Source organism: Cryptotermes secundus, unplaced genomic scaffold (genome assembly GCF_002891405.2).
Source record: "Cryptotermes secundus unplaced genomic scaffold, Csec_1.0 scaffold1443, whole genome shotgun sequence".
Lineage (NCBI taxonomy): Eukaryota > Metazoa > Arthropoda > Insecta > Blattodea > Kalotermitidae > Cryptotermes > Cryptotermes secundus.
In genome coordinates, this window is record NW_019729232.1 from 228,573 (window position 1) to 245,676 (window position 17,104).

Below are 17,104 nucleotides of genomic sequence, written 5' to 3' on the forward strand. Positions count from 1 at the left end.
GCACTACAGCCCCAGTGGGCCTAGGCCTACGTCCATGAACTTCTCCGTTCACTTCGGTTTTTCTAGATCTTACACATTCGGTAGGACTCCTTGGGCGGGTGATCATTTCGTAGCAAGGCCTCTACCTGTACACAGACACAGAAAAACGCACACACACAAACTAAACATCCATGCCCTGAGTGGGATTCGAACCCACGATCCCGGTTTCCAATCGAGCGAAGACAGTACATGCCTTAGACCGCTCGGCTACCGTGACCGGCTGTAACGTGTATTACAATACTGAATTGTAGGACCCTACATTAAATGCTACTTCCACCTCAGAATTTCGCACGGCGTCATTCTATTGTTACTAATGGAATCAAATTTAAGAGTATAACTATAACATGTCCTTTAGTGGTGTAATGTTGGTATAACTGTGATGCTGAAACGGACGGACAGACGTGTGTGATGCAGAGGGCGTCCTGACAGTCAAGACAGATGAAAGGCTTAGGATCTCAGTAAACTCGCACCGATGTCCTATAAACTGTCTTGTTGCTATGGCAACTGATGTAGTCATTTCTTCTGTTCTGTTTGTTTCAGAGCGACGTGGAAAGTGCATTCAGACATCAGCTATAGGGTGAGTCAAAATATCTGTAAACGAATGCTGTTAAAAATAGAGGAACGGAAATAACATTTAGAAATCAGCGTTACCCCTTCACATCTAATGGTAACTGTAAGTACCACAAGCTTTAACATAAAAGAAACCGTATGTTCTGCTCACAGTAAATACTCATGTATTGCTTGTGATTCTGAAACAAACAGTGATTGTTTCGTGAGATCTAGAGCTTCTCACAGCTGTAACTATAATTACTGCTGTCGTCTGTCTAATATTTGCTATAAATATGAAGATGGAGGTAGCAGATTCATTCGAAACATTGGTACCTGTTTAGCAGCCTAAACAGCGCCATATTCCGGGTGATAGTAATCTTCACGGATTGTTTTCCTAAACAGAATTAACCCGTTCCTAATGGTTTTTCTGTAATCAGTTTAGTAAATACTCGTAGATGGTTTCAATTCCGTGTGGATGCGGGTTTGAATACTTGCAACGTAGCCCTGCGAGTCATAAGCGGCGGCAAAAAGTGTGGGTCTCGAATTTGAGACAGTAAAATATGGTCGCTAGTCCCGCGGAACTCGGACCCAAGAATGACTGCGCTGGCAAGGGCCAGCATCAATTGTAAACGACAGACCCGTCCTCTCGTCAGAGAGAGCGCTCCACAGCAGCAAACCCCCCAACTCTCTGACAGTAATAAAAATCTGGCCGTAAGCCCAGCCGGATGCTTTATTCCAAGACAGACTGGCCGACTGACCGTCGGTCGTCACACCCAATTCGACTGAGTAGTTTCATTAATAGACGGACTGTACAGTCGGCTGCAGTAGCACAGATGTCAAACAGAATTAGTTGCGAATTGTGTTCACAGAAGTCTGTACAAAGAGAAGCAGACTATTTGCCAATGACACGTCAAATGAACCGGAACACAAACAATACGTGTGCCCCTAATTCATAGGCCACAGACCGCTGTCACCAACACAGAGGGCTCTGTCTGACTTCGCTGTAACCCTGGCCGCATGTATACAAACCAAAGGCAAGCGACGCACATCTTTGTAGTTCCCACACTAGCCTGTGTTTGCTTGCGCCAAGAGATGTCGCGGATGTTTCAGCGCAGCTGGTATTCAGATGTTCACCTGTAACGCCACGTTGATTCAACGTGTAGGAGATGGAGGAGATGGATGACTGTAATACAGACAAATGTAAATGACGGGAAGGAAATTAGGGAGAAATGGGGAAGTGGAGCAACGGAGCGAAATGAAGTGATTCTCCATTGCATTTTCAACGGGAATTACAATAGAATTAAAGAGATATACATGTTGACGTCAATGTCAGACGTTCCGTGAGATAATTAATGCCGGAAAGGCACCTGCTTTTGGTTCCAGATATCCCGTCTGTATATAGGGCTCTAATGTAGACATATATAAGCACATCAGAAATATTGGCGTGTACACATTCTGTTTGTCAGCAGTTCTCATCATTACAGTTCTGTTACCCTTGCCGCGTGTGTACAAAACGAAGGTTCTGTCGGCCATATGCAAAAAGCTCTTGCAATAACTGAACCAATGTTGAAAACGTTCCATGCTGAAAGTGCCACCTTATTAAACTGCGTCTAAAATACTGTCATGGCGGACGTTCACCTTCAGGGTTTCCGAACTCTCCCCGGCCTCAGCTGTCACCTTCTCACAACAGCTGAACCTCAGCAGTTATCTGACCCACAAACTCACCAACCAACAGTTCAGCTCTCATAACTGCCCGTTGTGTAACATCTCGGCACGGACCGCATAGAAAACACCGTCTCTTATATTGCAATTGTTGCCTTGAAAACAGGCTTGTTTGCGGAGCCTTTACTTAGTAGCGGTTGTTGTATTGTTGCTTATTTTGCCGTTGTTCCCTAGCGACGGATCTACATGCCACAATATCTTTGAGGTTGAGGTCGTCATGAGGTACTGACGTAGATCAATACATCATCATGATCATCAGAGAGTCACCAGATTCTGTTTCCAACGTACGACGGGAATCACCGGAGATCTCGCTGAACACATAGGGACTTTGCTTCCGTAAGGTTGCCTGCCCTGTATATGAAGTAGCCTCAGTACATGGCTCCACGTTGGTACAACTGTTGTGCACTCTACTACTGCGCCTGTAAGCATAGGACCGCGTATCAACTGAGTGAGCCCGAGAGACGTGTCAGTTAGGCCCAGTAGAATATCGGGAGAAACAAAACGTGAGAAATGGAATCCGCGTCATGCAGCAATACGCCCGCCTTCGCGTACGTGTTTATGCAACGACTCTCTTTCTCCTGGCCCTGAGATCCACTGTACTGGTTGACGCTCCATCCGCAGGTATTACTCAGTTCAGGCCACGACCGCCTCCCGCTACGTACCTTCGTCCAGTGTTCAACGCCTCGTTAAATGAAGTGACGTCAGTGGTCAGAGTGAGCGAATTGAAAGGGATCTGGAAGGAGGCCAAGGCGGTGTAATTTCCTTTTAGGAACTGAGAGAAACCAGGAAAGATCAGAGTCTATATCAGGCGGTCTCGTGGCCAAGAATTGAGTGCAGACCACGCGCTCACTGTGCCTTCGGCTTTTGCTAAGAGATTTGTATGGTGAGTAATCTAACGTCAAGGGTTATGAGGTAGCAAGCTGAATATAATTGTAATGCTGTGTGCCCCACGCTGGAGTACATGTCCTCGCTCTTGTCAATTTGATGACGAAAAGAGGTGTGTATCTCAGGTAACGTCCCTCTTTATTCTCCTTTAATCAAAATAACATATAGCATTTCAGTCCGTACCTCACAGGAAACACATCACTTCTCCGCTACAAAGCCCAACCGGTTAATGCTGTTTAGAGAAACAGTCGCTGTTTACTGTGAGAACCATACGGAACACACAGATACACTCTGTGGGTAGAATGCAGAGCTTCCACTTGTTGAAGTAGGTGGTAACTAGTTTGCTTTAAAGAGTAAGCACAAGTGGTACAAATAGTTACCACCACACCCTATACTTTGTAAAAATTTATTCAATTTGTATCTAGCAGTAGAGATAGCAACAGAAAATCATTCCAGTTGCATTAAGTTCCACAATAGTATCTCCCATCTCGCTTTGTTGAACCTTGCTGACATTGCAAGCTCCGATTATGCATTCACCCCCTCCCCCGTCCCCAATCACAGCCGACATCCAAATCAAACCCTTCAACCATTTTTTTCTCCCCAAGAGCCGCAAGGGGTGGGGGTATAACAATCACATCCATGCTCACCCTCCCGCCATCTTGTAAGGAAGATCTCTTCACAAAGGCGCACGAGAAGATGGCGTTAGAGGCATATTGTGGCCAGGGGTGTCCAAGCCCGGGCGGCGTACGTGATAATTGGGGCTGCTTAGTGAAGTTGCAAGGTGTTAAGCATGACGAGCGGGTTATTGCAGAGGTAACATTGAAGATTTGTATTTGCGATGTGCCGGATTCGAATCTTGGTGGTTGCTATGGACTCGCATGTCTTTCTGTCGTGGCTCTACTCAGTCTCTCCGAGAAGTGTCTGGAAAGTATCTTAAACTCTGAGAAATGCGGTAGTTCTACAGAGTGATTAAAATGCTAACACTTACAAAGGGGTTGATTTGACAACGTTTATAGACTTTGTGTTTCGCAAACTGTGCTTGGTACAGTCTGTACGGTGGCAGACTAAAACAGCTCTCTCTCTAGGTTTCAACTTCATTTCTACAGGCTAAACATTTATTCAGGAGCAGGGCCCCTAGAACAGTAGACTCCATGTTTTTTATTGCTAGTCCAGTGTACTGCGGCCACTTCTGGCCTATTGTACCAGCACCAGATGATAGGTGAGGGTGATTGTGGAGCAATTGATGGAATGAAGATTGACAGGGGAAACCGAAGTATTCGGAGAAAACCTGTCCCAGCGCCAATTTTGTCCACCACAAATCCCACTTAACCAGACCCGGGATCGAACCCGGGCCGCCACGGTGGGAAGCCAGCGACTAACCACTTGAGCTCTCGCGCGGCGTACCACAGCATGTATGCTTGAAAACAAAGGTGACTACTTCTGCGCTGTCGCTCCAGGTGCAACACTAAGCTCCTTAGTATCTGAGAGACTGCAACACGCGATACACTTTCGCAGGACATGTGTAACTCTGGAAGTCTAAGTCGGCGGGAAATGTGTCGTTACAGCAGAGGCATGACTTGTTCCTCTATGACGGCCACATTCAGTTTCTGTTGTCGTCATTACAGCGGGGACCTGGAAACTTATCGCGTCAAGACGTTCGGGGGAGAACCCGGACTTCGCTGTAATACTTTCTAAGCCGATTGAACCGAAGAGACTGGTTGTCTGCTTCATCTGATAATATCGGATGTAGCTGGTACTTTGAAGCTGGCCTTGATGCGTAAAATGCGTTATTTTAAATTCTGAGGGGGGTGTAGGCTGATGGTCTTGAATCCTGAAGATGGAAGCAACAGTTTTCTCCGATACATAGGTAACGACGTATTAGATCACTGAATGTAATCGAATTGGGATTTGCTGTCTGAGCGGGCGCTGTTCCCGTGAGGCCAGCGCGCGCTCTCCCATTTGCTCCCGGAATTATAACTATGCCATTCGATGCCTTGAATATCTTCCACTGTGGGGTGGATGAATTTTTATCAGAATTATGAGGGGTGTGGGGTGGAATAGCTCAGTATGGCATCCCCCTACTCTGAAGGGAGCCATTGCACCCCTCGGTATGTATGTGCACGAGTGTTGGGTTCGATGGTAGAGGCAGAATTTATGTCTAGGTCGTTTTCCATGCTCGAATGATCCCTTTAAAGCTTAGTGGTTGCTATATATACCACCTGCTTTACCACACTAAAACTAATACTGCATTCTGCCCACATAATCCTTCCAGCCGCACTATGGCCCTGAGGTCGACTCAGCCTCTAACAGAAATGAGCACCAGGCATCTTCCTGGGGGTAAAGGGCAGCCGGCGCGTAAGGCTGACCTCATCGCCAGCTGCGAGCCGATTGTATAGAGAATGTGGGAGCCTCGACGTCTCACATCCCTCTCTGCCTCCACGGCCTGTTACAGGGATAGCTGTGTTATTTATTTATTTATTTGAGGGACGCAAGTTTCTTGATCTGTTGATGAACCCATAAATGCCGACTATTTTATGGCGCCAGGGCGGCGCATGTACTTGCATACGGGTACGGGCATTTCGACAGACAGGCAGAAGGAATTCCAGAAACCTCTTTCTGATTAAGGGGTACCGGAGACACGTAAATCTGTCACAATATCGAGGTGTGGGATCCTGCAGGTATGTCAGAGTAATATGAAATGTAACGGTGAGATGAATACTCTGGAAGTGCTCGATTTTGGGTTCCCATAAGAACGAATTGTTGAGCGTTTTATATCACATGAACTTCTGCCTTGCAGAGAGTCGCGAACGAGCAAGCATTGTTTTGTTCCTATGCATCTTATCTGTTCTGAGGATGCTGATACTGTTTTGGTGTGCTTATATGAAGTGTGGTATGGTACATAAAGGAGGCAGTTTATGCATATTGTAGCATGTAGACCCTTTGCTAAATAATGACTGTGTAAGCAACGCCTGTTGCTAGGCAACGGATTCATTACACGCGCTAATGGACTTGCTGGAAAGCTGTATTTTCTGCGTGGTCCGCGCGGATGGCTGCGAACGCAACAGTGGCTACGACAACAAAGGAACGGTATTTTCTGTGCTGTCCGTGCCTAGATATTCTAAGCAGGACAGTGGAGCGACTGTAGTTCAGTTGAGTGAAGTGAAGGCGAGTGAGTGAGAGAGTACTGCAGCAGTTCAGGGATTGTGAGCTGTTGATGTTAGAAGCTGGTAGCTGAGGCACGACGATAGTCCGGGAAACCAGAGAAAGGGAAATGTCCGCTGTTGTAGCCGCCACCTAGCAACGTCTGGTGAAGATAAGCAGACTGGAAGGACTCAGCGCGTGGCTTTGGTGAATTGTACAGTACGTGAACTAGTGATAACGCTGTAGTTACTTGTAGTTACGATCTATTAGTGTTCAGCAAATCCAGTAAACGATACAAACCCCATTCACACTCAGAATCGTGACAGTATTACGGGAGATGGCGTTGAACGTCAGCCTCGATGCATCACGCAATAGCACGTAGGACTGCAAAGGAGTACAGGATAACGGGAATTTAATGACAGAACTGACGAATCTTTCCCGTTGAAGAGGCAGCGACTGTTACACTGGTTCCACAAAAATTTCTGATGTAACTGTTGCATACGAACTATTTATATTTTTGTCTCCGAGGAACGCTTCAAATAAGGGGGGCGGGGGATATTTGCTTTTTGTACCTCTGCAGCCCCTCATCCTTCAGATGTATGGATCGTTCCTGTTTTTGAACGTCTGCATTTACCTAGTAATGAGTTCCATTTGCAGAACAATAAATGCTCATATCTCGTTTGAAATGTTTCTTTGTGTAAATTTTAATTAAAAGTCTCTAATTAGTACAATGACTGTAAAATATGGCGCATTGTGACCGGCTTTTGTTTTGTCTCTTGTGCGGTGCTCACGTCAGTTGTTATATGGCGGGAAGTCGTCTAATTAGGACACGGAATGGCGACTTTCGTCTCTCGCAATTTTAAGTCAGATTTCTTTTCAAGGAACGAGTTGAAAAGACATGCCGCGAGGGCGGAGGCGTCGTAATTATTGTACTGAGCCCCTTGTTTGTGTCTCGTTATGTTCAATTTAACCCTCTCAGAGCACAGACGCGCGCTCCTGTGTGCGTTCCATACGGTTCTTACAACAAACTGCGGCTGTTTTCCTAACAGCATTAACAGATTGTAGTTTTTATGGAGTTGAAGTGCGTTTCCTGTGAGGTACGAAGTCTGTAATTGTAAATTAACTTTTTTCCCCCCATGCTCAATATTTTGTGAGCTTTTTGCGGATTTTTTCCTCGTCCATTTCATAACCAGAGTATAATTATACCTAATGTATTGTTATTACCAGTGTCCTGTGTTTTTGCCATAAATGTAGCAGCAGCACAGTTGTTAGGGAAACCTCAGGAAACTTCTATATCGGTTAGTTGCCGGCCTGCTCGCTAGATGTAAGTACAAATCCGGAAGTTCCTGCGACCGGCCATCTTGCATAGGTTTTTTTGTTTTTACCCTCTGTCTTCAAGCAAATACTGAGACTATATGCAAATCCCAAGCCGCCACTGCGTGCTTCTCAGGCAGCGCTCTCCATTTAGACTGATAAGAATTGAATCTCCGCTGTAAAGATCACAATTATTTTTATTTCTAATTATACAATTCGACATTAATTGAGAAAAAATTCAAAATTCTTCTACCTGTTGTCTACAAACGTTCACAGAACTTGCTATCTAACGGGAATCAACAAATTTGGTCACTAACACCCAGGCTAGTGAGCATTGCTCAGGTCCTGGGCGTCATCTGCATTCGAAGCTGACGTGTCTGGCTGTCGACATACTATGCCCCTCCCCCCCAATACCCATTTCTGGCCCTCATTTCGCTTCAGGGGACGCAGTTGTTGCATTATTTGATGAGCGGGAAATTAGATTTCAGCATGTTGCACACTGTTAAGTATACTCCGCGGTTGTGGCTGATAATGCAATTTCGGACTCATACGTTCTGCGTCCCCAAATTCAGTTTCCGCTTTCAGACCTGTATGGCTGTGTTGATGTCGACATTTCTGGTGACAACGGGTGGATGTAGCCATTCGCACTCCGTGGCTGTGGGTCTGCGGTTCGAGTCTCAGTGTGTACACTGCCTGTCTGTATATTACAAGAGTAAATAAAATCAAGATATTGTGGCATATTTGCTGAGAGCAAGAATTGTGGTGCCAGAGAAGCGGTCTGTGTAGACAGGCGACATTACAGTAGCCTTACTGCCTGACGTCTTGGCTCTCCTCAGCACGTGGCAGGCGCGACCAGAACTACCTTCATAATCTGTCCTCACATCTGTCTGCAGAAACGGGGGGGGGGGNGCAGGTCAAGGCCTGCAAGCAGACAGTATCAAGAGGCTAGACACTGATTGAATCGAATTTGTGTTCCCCAAAGAAGTTTATTTTGGCCTTTTGTGCTATGATTAATGACAGAAGTACATTACATTTAGGGGAAGGTGGGGGAATATGGGCATATTGAGGGAACTTGAGCTCCAACAGTGAAGAAAACACTTAGCTGAGGATAATTATATATTTTATTACAGTTGTTATTAAGACAATTATTAGACGTGTACTTATTGTATTCGTGTTCCATAAAATGCATTTCTTGAAGCAGATGATACTACCAATACTGCCCCAAACTCAGCTGCTAAGTCGGCGCATAAATATCAGGCCAAGGTAACCTATGTTTAAGTGTCTTAACCACATTTGTTCTGTTCTCCGTTGAACTACTGAAACCACCCTCAAGCTGCTTCAGAGAGAGCTGTTACTGAGGAATGTGGGTCCCAGGCTTTGCTGACACATGCCGATGGGTGCAACAGCGGCAGAATGAGCGCTCTTCAAGAACAGGAAGCATCAGGTCAGCTTTGTGCAAGAACTTGCAACAATCTTCCGCCAGTGAGAATAAAAAATGAAATTAAGTTTATAGTAGGCGCAAGATAGGATGGGATGGTATGGATTGGATTGGTCTGGCTCAGGATAGGGACCAGTGGAGGGCTCTTGTGAACACGGTGATGAACCTTCGGGTTCCATAAAATACTGGGAAATTCTTGAGTAGCTGCAGAATTGGCGGCTCCTCCAGAAGGGCTCGGCTCCATGAGTAAGTACAGTAGACGCAACAAGCGCGTGCCATGAAGTTCTTGCCCCTCTTGTCTGCAGTGCTGACGTAACTTTGAAATTGGTTATTTAACAACGCTCTCAGTAGCTAGCTTGTGTGACGTTAGATGGTAGAGTGACTGATGAATTAGAACGGATTTGTAAGGAAACTGCTGTGGTGAAATCAAGTTACTGCTCGAGAATTTCCTTGGAGAGGCTTGGCGCTATCACGAAAACCTCAGTCAGGATAGGTAATATCCCAGCATAGATTCGAACCGAGTACCTGACGAATGCATATCTAGGATTGCATCTCTAGATCAGTCTGTTCGGTGCCAAGTAATTTCAAAATCTTCGCACTGTATGTCACTTATGTAGCTTTTAACGTACTCTCATTATTTTGAAAACACAATAGGAGGCTTATGGGGCCTCCTTGCTATCTCTACGTATCCCCCCCAAGTCCTGAAAGCCGAAATAGCGGAGCCAGAAGATGCGGCCTTTACAATACCGTACAACCACGTATGTAACATGCGACGTGACGCCTGTAAGCCGGAATAATGCAGTCAGAGAAGCGTCACTTTCCCGCGGCAACGAATACACACAGAAATGGAATTGTTGGACACGTATTTTTCTCTGTGGCTGGTGTTGTATCAAAGGAAAGCAGACGATTAGTTCTTCCCAGAACTTCTTGTTCATTTGAAATTATGTCGGATTGTGGCAGTCGCCTTGGGTAGATGTAAATTATTCGATGTTTCGGAAACTGGATTTGCTTCCGTCATGAGGTGAAAATGGGGAGAAGTGATCTTACTGAGCTGTTGCCGTGAGATGCTCACTGTTACGTAGGCTGTGAGCGGATGCACCGCTGCTTGTATTGAGAGAGAGAGAAGGGGGGGGGCAAGCTGCCGCCCCACGCTGCTCGCAGACATGTCCACTCGGCTGTATAGCCCGTAAACGGGCCACACTTAGCAACAGTCAAGACGAAATTACCTTGCATGTCGGAGATGCCCCGTCCTCCCCTATTACGCGTGTGAGCGTGAAGCGTGCGCGTTTATCGATTCGTCAGTGAAGTCTACACGTATCCAGGGCCAAGAGCAGTGTCTTCTGGCGTGTGACCCCTTGTAATGTTGTAGAGTTTTGCCGACGTTTGGCCTGCTGGTTGCGAGGCCTGCTCTTCTTCCTTGAAGACGGAGGCAGTGCATTGATTCGGAACACCGACAAACTTCCACTTCAAAGAATACTCTTTATAGTGTCCGCTCTGATAACCTGAATTCCATTATACAGGGTGATTCAGCTCAGCGTTTAGCCTCATTTGCATCTCCACAATCTGATTATTTCTTTACCCCCGATTTATCGTGCTTGGCTGCCGGTTAGGCTAAATACAGTGGAAACGTCCCCCCCCTCCTAGTTCAGGAGGCTGACGCTAGGTAGCGTTTGATGTGTAGGTGAATACATTTTCCCACTGCACACAGAAGCCTTTACAGTATTTGCATAAGACGCAGTCTTGCGAAGCAACAAGGAACTGAGAGCATGACCGGCATACGTCACCTCCTAATCACAACAAAGTTACGCGTCGGCTCTGATTTAGAATGCGGTGTTCCCACAACCGCGGAATCAGTGACGTATCTGTACGGATGTAGCTGTACTACCGTTTATCGTAAATTAACTCCCTGCTGGAAGAAGACGTGGAATCGGTGGCAAGCTGGAGGCTTTGTTCCTTTGACGTGGTGCGGACGAATGATAACAGATGGCAGAACGAGCTTTACTTTGTAAGTTGACGGGAGACGCGCTTTGAACTAATGAAGTGTTGGAGAGATTCGTGAGGCAGGAAGGAACAGGAGGACGGAGGAAATACATAGTTACTGGGATGCACACAGTGAAGGATTATATGGAGGTCATGTGATACTCCGAAACGTCGGTGAACCACGACAACGAATTTATCGGTAGCTCATGGTGTAGAGCGCAAAGTGACAGGCCGATTAGTGAAAGCAGGAAACCCCCGCTAATCCGGTTTCAGTTAATCCGCGTCAAAATATGGAAAATGACAAATTCTGTTCGCAGTTCAGTACACATTTTAAAAGACACGTGGCACTTAGGAAGGCAGATGAGTCACTTGTCTGTTCAGACAAAACTTGAGAGTTTCTTCAAACCTGCATTATTACGTCCAAAAGCAAGTATAAAATAAATGCATTATCTTTTTATAGTTTTTAATTAAAGGCTTTAGAGTGATATTTGTATTTCCATCGGCATTGCTAATGCCATTAAATTTCCCATTTGTTTGTGTTATAAGCTTTTTTTTTTGGGTATTTTTTTTTGCTACTCTGGATTATGTCCTACTTCCCGGATTAGCGACGGTTTGCTGTAATGAACTGGAAATGCAGAAGGAAGCCTGCGATTTTAGGCATTATCCAGACATTTGGCAGCAGAGACTGAGGAAACTCACGACAGTTCTTTGCCATTACAGTCGCTCTGCCGGAACCTCGTGAATACATAGCTGTGATGCTTCTGTACTGGCACTTCCGGTTGCGAGTCCCGGTCAATACTGGCAAATAGCGACACGTAATTGGTTCTCCTTGTCCTTAACTCACTGCCCTCTTTACCGTATGGGCCTCGTTCTTCGTGGCCATTCTTCTCCGCTATTTGCCTTTAGACTCCACTTATTCAATTGAAGATCTCGCAAATCATTCTCCCCATCGTATGGCTATATCAGGGTAGGCATTTATACTTCTACTTCGCGGCCTACTTTCAGAAATTTTCTTATCCACCCTTGTTTGGGCCACACACTAAAACGTGTAAAATAAATATATAATCTTTATATACGTAATCGTTATGTAAGTTTGAGAAACTTATGTAGCAGGTCACGAACAAGTGAGCAGTCGTTTGAGTATATCGTGTCTATTCTGTGAGTATTGATATCTTTTGAATGGGGTATGTGAAATGTAATATGTTATACATGGGAGATGGTTTAGGACTGACTATTTGATCGTGCTGTTGATGGGAGGTGGAGCTAAACGTCGGCCTCGACGTATCATTCGATAACATGTAGGACTGGAAAGCTGACAGTGGAATGATGGACCTTCCCGTTGAATTCTCAGCGGACGTTACATTGTTAACGGCAAATAAATGCAGAAGGAAGAAAACAAACGAAAGAAAAAGCGAAAAGCGAGGAAAAGCAGGAGGAAATAGATACAGAAGAACTTTCTGTGTTGCTGCGCCGGTATGAACCAGATGGAGTTGGTGTGGGCGCCCCGAAACATCTCCCCTCCCCGGTTCTTGTTGAGGAGGGGGCGATTAGTTATTTGGCCGACACGTGGTCGTGTCCATCAGCATCTGCATAGGAGCACTGGCTGCAGGGAAACGTAATTACCTGTGGGAGAGCTGGGGGGGGGCGTCTTGCCGTCGCCAAGAAACACATCGCACCGCGCATCTGGCTCCCCCCCCGTCAGACTCCTCTCCAGAAACTGTAAAGTTAGAGGCAAGGAGGATGGGAAGTGTTTTCTGTGAGGCAAAAACCGAATCAAAATATGTTGTGGCATATTTGATCAAAACAAGAACTGTGGAGCCAGATAAACCGCTTTTGCTAGGTAACGGCTGTGTAACACTCAACAGTGGAGTAACTGCTGGAAGCGGTGTTTTCTCTGCGGTCTGTGCCGAGGCTATATAACGAGGGCCGGCTGCCATTACGGGACAGTCCTGAGACGGCAGTTAGAAGAGTAGGAGATTGGTGTGAGATGGGCGCCAGCCTGCTAGGACGTGAGCCCTGAAGCAGAGGAAGACTTTACCAGACAGTGATGTTAAGACCGTCACTGAGAACACGTCTGTGTGTGATAGTGCTTTGTAAATTGTAGTCACGGGTTGTTTGAGAGTTCAATAAATCCGATTGCCAGTCTTAACCCCGTCTCTGGTCACGCTCTATTACGTGGCAATGTAAATATTGCTTTACTTAATATCAGGTTTCAGAGGATTAATTGAATGTGAAGATAAACGTTTTCTGTGCGGAAGGAACTTACTTATTTAATATTATATAGATCAGCTTCAAAATTAAAGGTAAAAATGGTTTTCCTTGTACTTAACTAATTAAGCACTACGTCATGAAGATGTATGGAGGAGTGGAGGTTTGGATCATGTTTTATTGACCGCGGCAATAGTTGGAAGTGACGGTCAGCTTCACGGCCCGGCCGCTTTACCCTCGGGGAAGGATCCTCAGTACCCATTGGATAGGAGGTTGGGTGGGACCTGAGCCGTATGTCCCTTGACCATGCGGGTCGGGAACCCAGTTCNGACATGGAGGGGGTCCGACCGGGACTCTTTCCGACGTTAATATAAAACATGCGGCCGTACTGTGTAAAGCCCCAGATCAACGTCTTGCCTCTGCTGAGCACAAAGTCCACATTCTAATGCTTTACCTTCTTTGCTTCCTGTCAGGCATACCACTGCCAGAGGGCCAAGTGGGCGCTGCCTCGGAACTTGGACACCAGAAAACGTTTTCTGCCCCCCTCCCCGAATGTAGTGTGTCTCACTGCTCCATCCCACTTTCTCTTCACTCATCATCATCATCATCATCATCATCAGCTTCTTCTTCAAACACGAAAGAGCGAAGTGACAGAAATGAGAAATAATTTACCTGAGGTAGGAACAAAAACAAAACAAAGTCCGTGGCCTGTATTCCGCAAGCGAACTATGCCGACCGAGCGACCGCCGCCTGTCGGAGAAGTTAGTGCCAACTTTTGCGGATAGAGGGTGTCGCGTGGTCAGCCCAACGGATCCCCACGACCGTTAATCTCGGTTTTCTAGACCGGAGAGGTAGGAACTGAAATTCTGAATACTATTTAGATTAAACTTAAGTTCCAAGAAGCGAAATCAATTTATTATTATTATTGTTATTATTATTATTATTATTATTATTATTATTAATTTACAGGGCGCTTGGGCTAGAACATGAAATAGTCCTCATGTTTACTGTGCCCTGCCCTGCAAGTAGCTGATGTAGTTGATGCGTTTAGCTGTCTGTGCCTCGCAGCTCCAATTCAGTCAAGGGTCCGTCTGCCGGATGAGAGATCAGAGCCTCACGCCGCACCAAACCTCATCTCGCAGCTTCCCATCTGGACCAGAGAGACCGCGAGTAATTCCCTGAGGGATAGGCCACACCGTCACACAAGGATAATTAAAACGGCGCGACGTTTCTTTGCTGAGCCTCAGAGCAGCACTGACCTAAATCCCTTTGATGCCTGCAGGAACAGTAGAAGGAAAGGGGGGGAGGCACAGTTTTGTCAGGAGGTTCTCAGGACCCCGTTCCAGACCCACTGCTTCTCAGAAAATCTGGTAGCGCCGGGAAGCGAACCAGAGACCTCTGGATCTGTAGCCAGGAACTCTGACCACTAGACCACAACCACCTGCTTTAACGTTGGTTGAGGAATTGTTTCAAGCCGGAAGGTCGAGTGTTCTATTCCCGATAAGGTCATTGGATTTTTCAATTGACCTAATCCTTCCAGCCGTTCTGCGGCCCTGGGGTCTACTCAGCCTGTAACAAATGTGTATCTGGAATCTTCCTGGGGTAAAAGACGGCCGGCGCGTAAGGCTGACAACCTCACCGCCATCTATGAGCCGATAGTGTAGAAAATGTGAGAGCGTCGACATCTCACAACCCTATGGGCCTCCACGCCCTGTTACAGGGATAGCGTCACTTTTTACACTTTACCCGCAAGTGTTGGTGTTGTAGAGGCAGGCGACGGGGAAGCACCGCAACGCCCCTGCTTCATGTCGGCCCCTGCCCACCTGTCACATGTTCGGGCCACGTAATGACATGGAGGACACTTACTTGGAGCGTCCACAACGTGAATTGCAGCTCATTGTGACGTTTGGTAAAAACACTCCGCTTTACAACCGGAAGCGTTGCTATGGAGACCAGGGATGTACACTGTTCTGTTTCTCGGTTTGTGTGGGCATATCGGAGTGTTCATGGGTGCTTTACTCCCATCTGTCTTGTGTCACGGGTTGCATAGCGTGGAGTGTTAAGCTGATCGCTGCTGAATGCATTGGGAAGGACCGAGATAATCTTTCTACGTTTAGCCGAAGAGACCGAGGAAGACTGCCAGGAGTTTCAGTGTGTCAGTGTGTCCCACCCCCAGATTAGTGCTGAATACATCCTTACCGCCATGCTAGCCCGCGCGCGTAAGTTGCACCTCATGAATATGAAACTTAATCAGATGATCTGGAATTAGACGGCACTCGAGGTGGACATGCTGCTCCTTGCCTTCTGGGATTGTTCCCAACTTCCGGCCACCGCCTGTCGGTTCGCACAGAACCAGCATCTGAGGTTTGCACGGCGGTGACTGTGACACAGGATCTGCACGGCGCCACGTCCCAGAAGACGGCAGGCAGTCTTCATTATTTCTCCCATTCACCGAGTCCTTGAAAACGGCTCTTTAAAGGGCCGTTGTTTACTTAACCTTATTTCTCCGGCCTCTCCCTACCTGTTGTTCCCCCCCCCCCTATTCCTATTGATTCGCCGATGGCTCCGATCTCAGCCCTCTCTCTTCCTGTACCTGTACCATCTTTCCATTTTCGACTTACACTACCCTAGAGAAGGAGGCACCATGTCGCTTCGACGCATTAGTAGCTGTGTGCCAAACTGCACGTCACATCTCAAAGAGGTTCCTGTTCTTAACTTGCATCTTATTGCTCTCTCGTCGGCTGCTTGGCCGGTTACTTATTGAACGTCATCAATAAATAATGCAGAGCGAGCTTCATGCCACTCCACTTCCGTCGCCGGGTCACATGAATAGCAATCGAATGAAAGTGTTCAGAATCTCGAAAGAAAAGCGCATAAAATCGGTTTCAGGATTACATTTCAGGATAAACAGGATAAATTATGTTCGATTTAAAGTTTACACGACAGTGACTGTAAGGAGGATGATATACGGCGTGTGTAAGATGAGGCCTGACGTTTCGGAGGAACATATCACCTCTACTTTCAGTATTTATGGGTAAGCCAAGCAAAAAACCACAGCAGAAACAGGCAACAAGTTCAACTGAAGATGGAGGCGATGTATTTCACCGAAACGTACTGCTTTCCATATATACGGCGTTTCAACCCAGAATGCTGTACTCTTCAAGATTTCTGTGCAGTACAGTAGCTACTGTTCAGCGTGTTTAGTGGCGCAGTGTAGACATGCCAACAGCAGTGCCTGTGGACCTGAGTGAGTAGTCTTCCTGGAAACTACAGCTCACCTTTCTGTGGGCTGTAGAATTCAGACACAACCCGGAAAGGAATAAATCACATTTTAATTCTTAGTAGAAGTTATGGATCTGCACATCCACTCCCCCATACGCCTACATGGCGCAGTGCTTAATTAGTTAAGCAAAGGGACAACTTTACCTTTTTACCTTTTAGAAGTTAAGTGTAAGAAATTGTGTGCTTTGGAGTGTTGTTAGTTTATTTTTAAATTTAAGGTTTTGTGCGTTATTATTTATTATATTTCATTAATTTGAGACGCACTGCGGTTCCGTGTTCTGCTCGTACCGTCTGCCGTGTTCTGGTGGTCGACAAACACTTTGATTAGCCTGGGCCATTACAAAATGGACGTTTTAGTGTATAGAACGAGGCTTTGATGTCGGTTGTGTACCAATCAGGAAATGAATCCTTGTTGCTATTAGCAACCGTTATGCACTGATACCCAAACACAGGGGGGTCTTGGCCATAGTTAATGCTTGTCTCCGTCGGCCGGGAACATTAAAGCGAAGCAAAGCACGGCGGTTTGCAACGACCTGAAGTCATTTC

At 46.4% G+C, this 17,104-nt stretch overlaps 1 protein-coding gene across 5 annotated transcripts in view; it reads left to right on the top strand.

The window, feature by feature from the left end:
* The window catches only part of LOC111865593 (putative polypeptide N-acetylgalactosaminyltransferase 9), a 292,001-nt gene that overhangs the window by 166,387 nt on the left and 108,510 nt on the right, over positions 1–17,104 (top strand). For all 5 annotated transcript variants that reach the window (XM_023853762.2, XM_023853761.2, XM_023853764.2 and 2 more), the window contains one exon: positions 580–616. The gene's annotated coding sequence lies outside the window, so the exon portion shown is untranslated. The remainder of the gene's footprint in view (positions 1–579; positions 617–17,104) is intronic.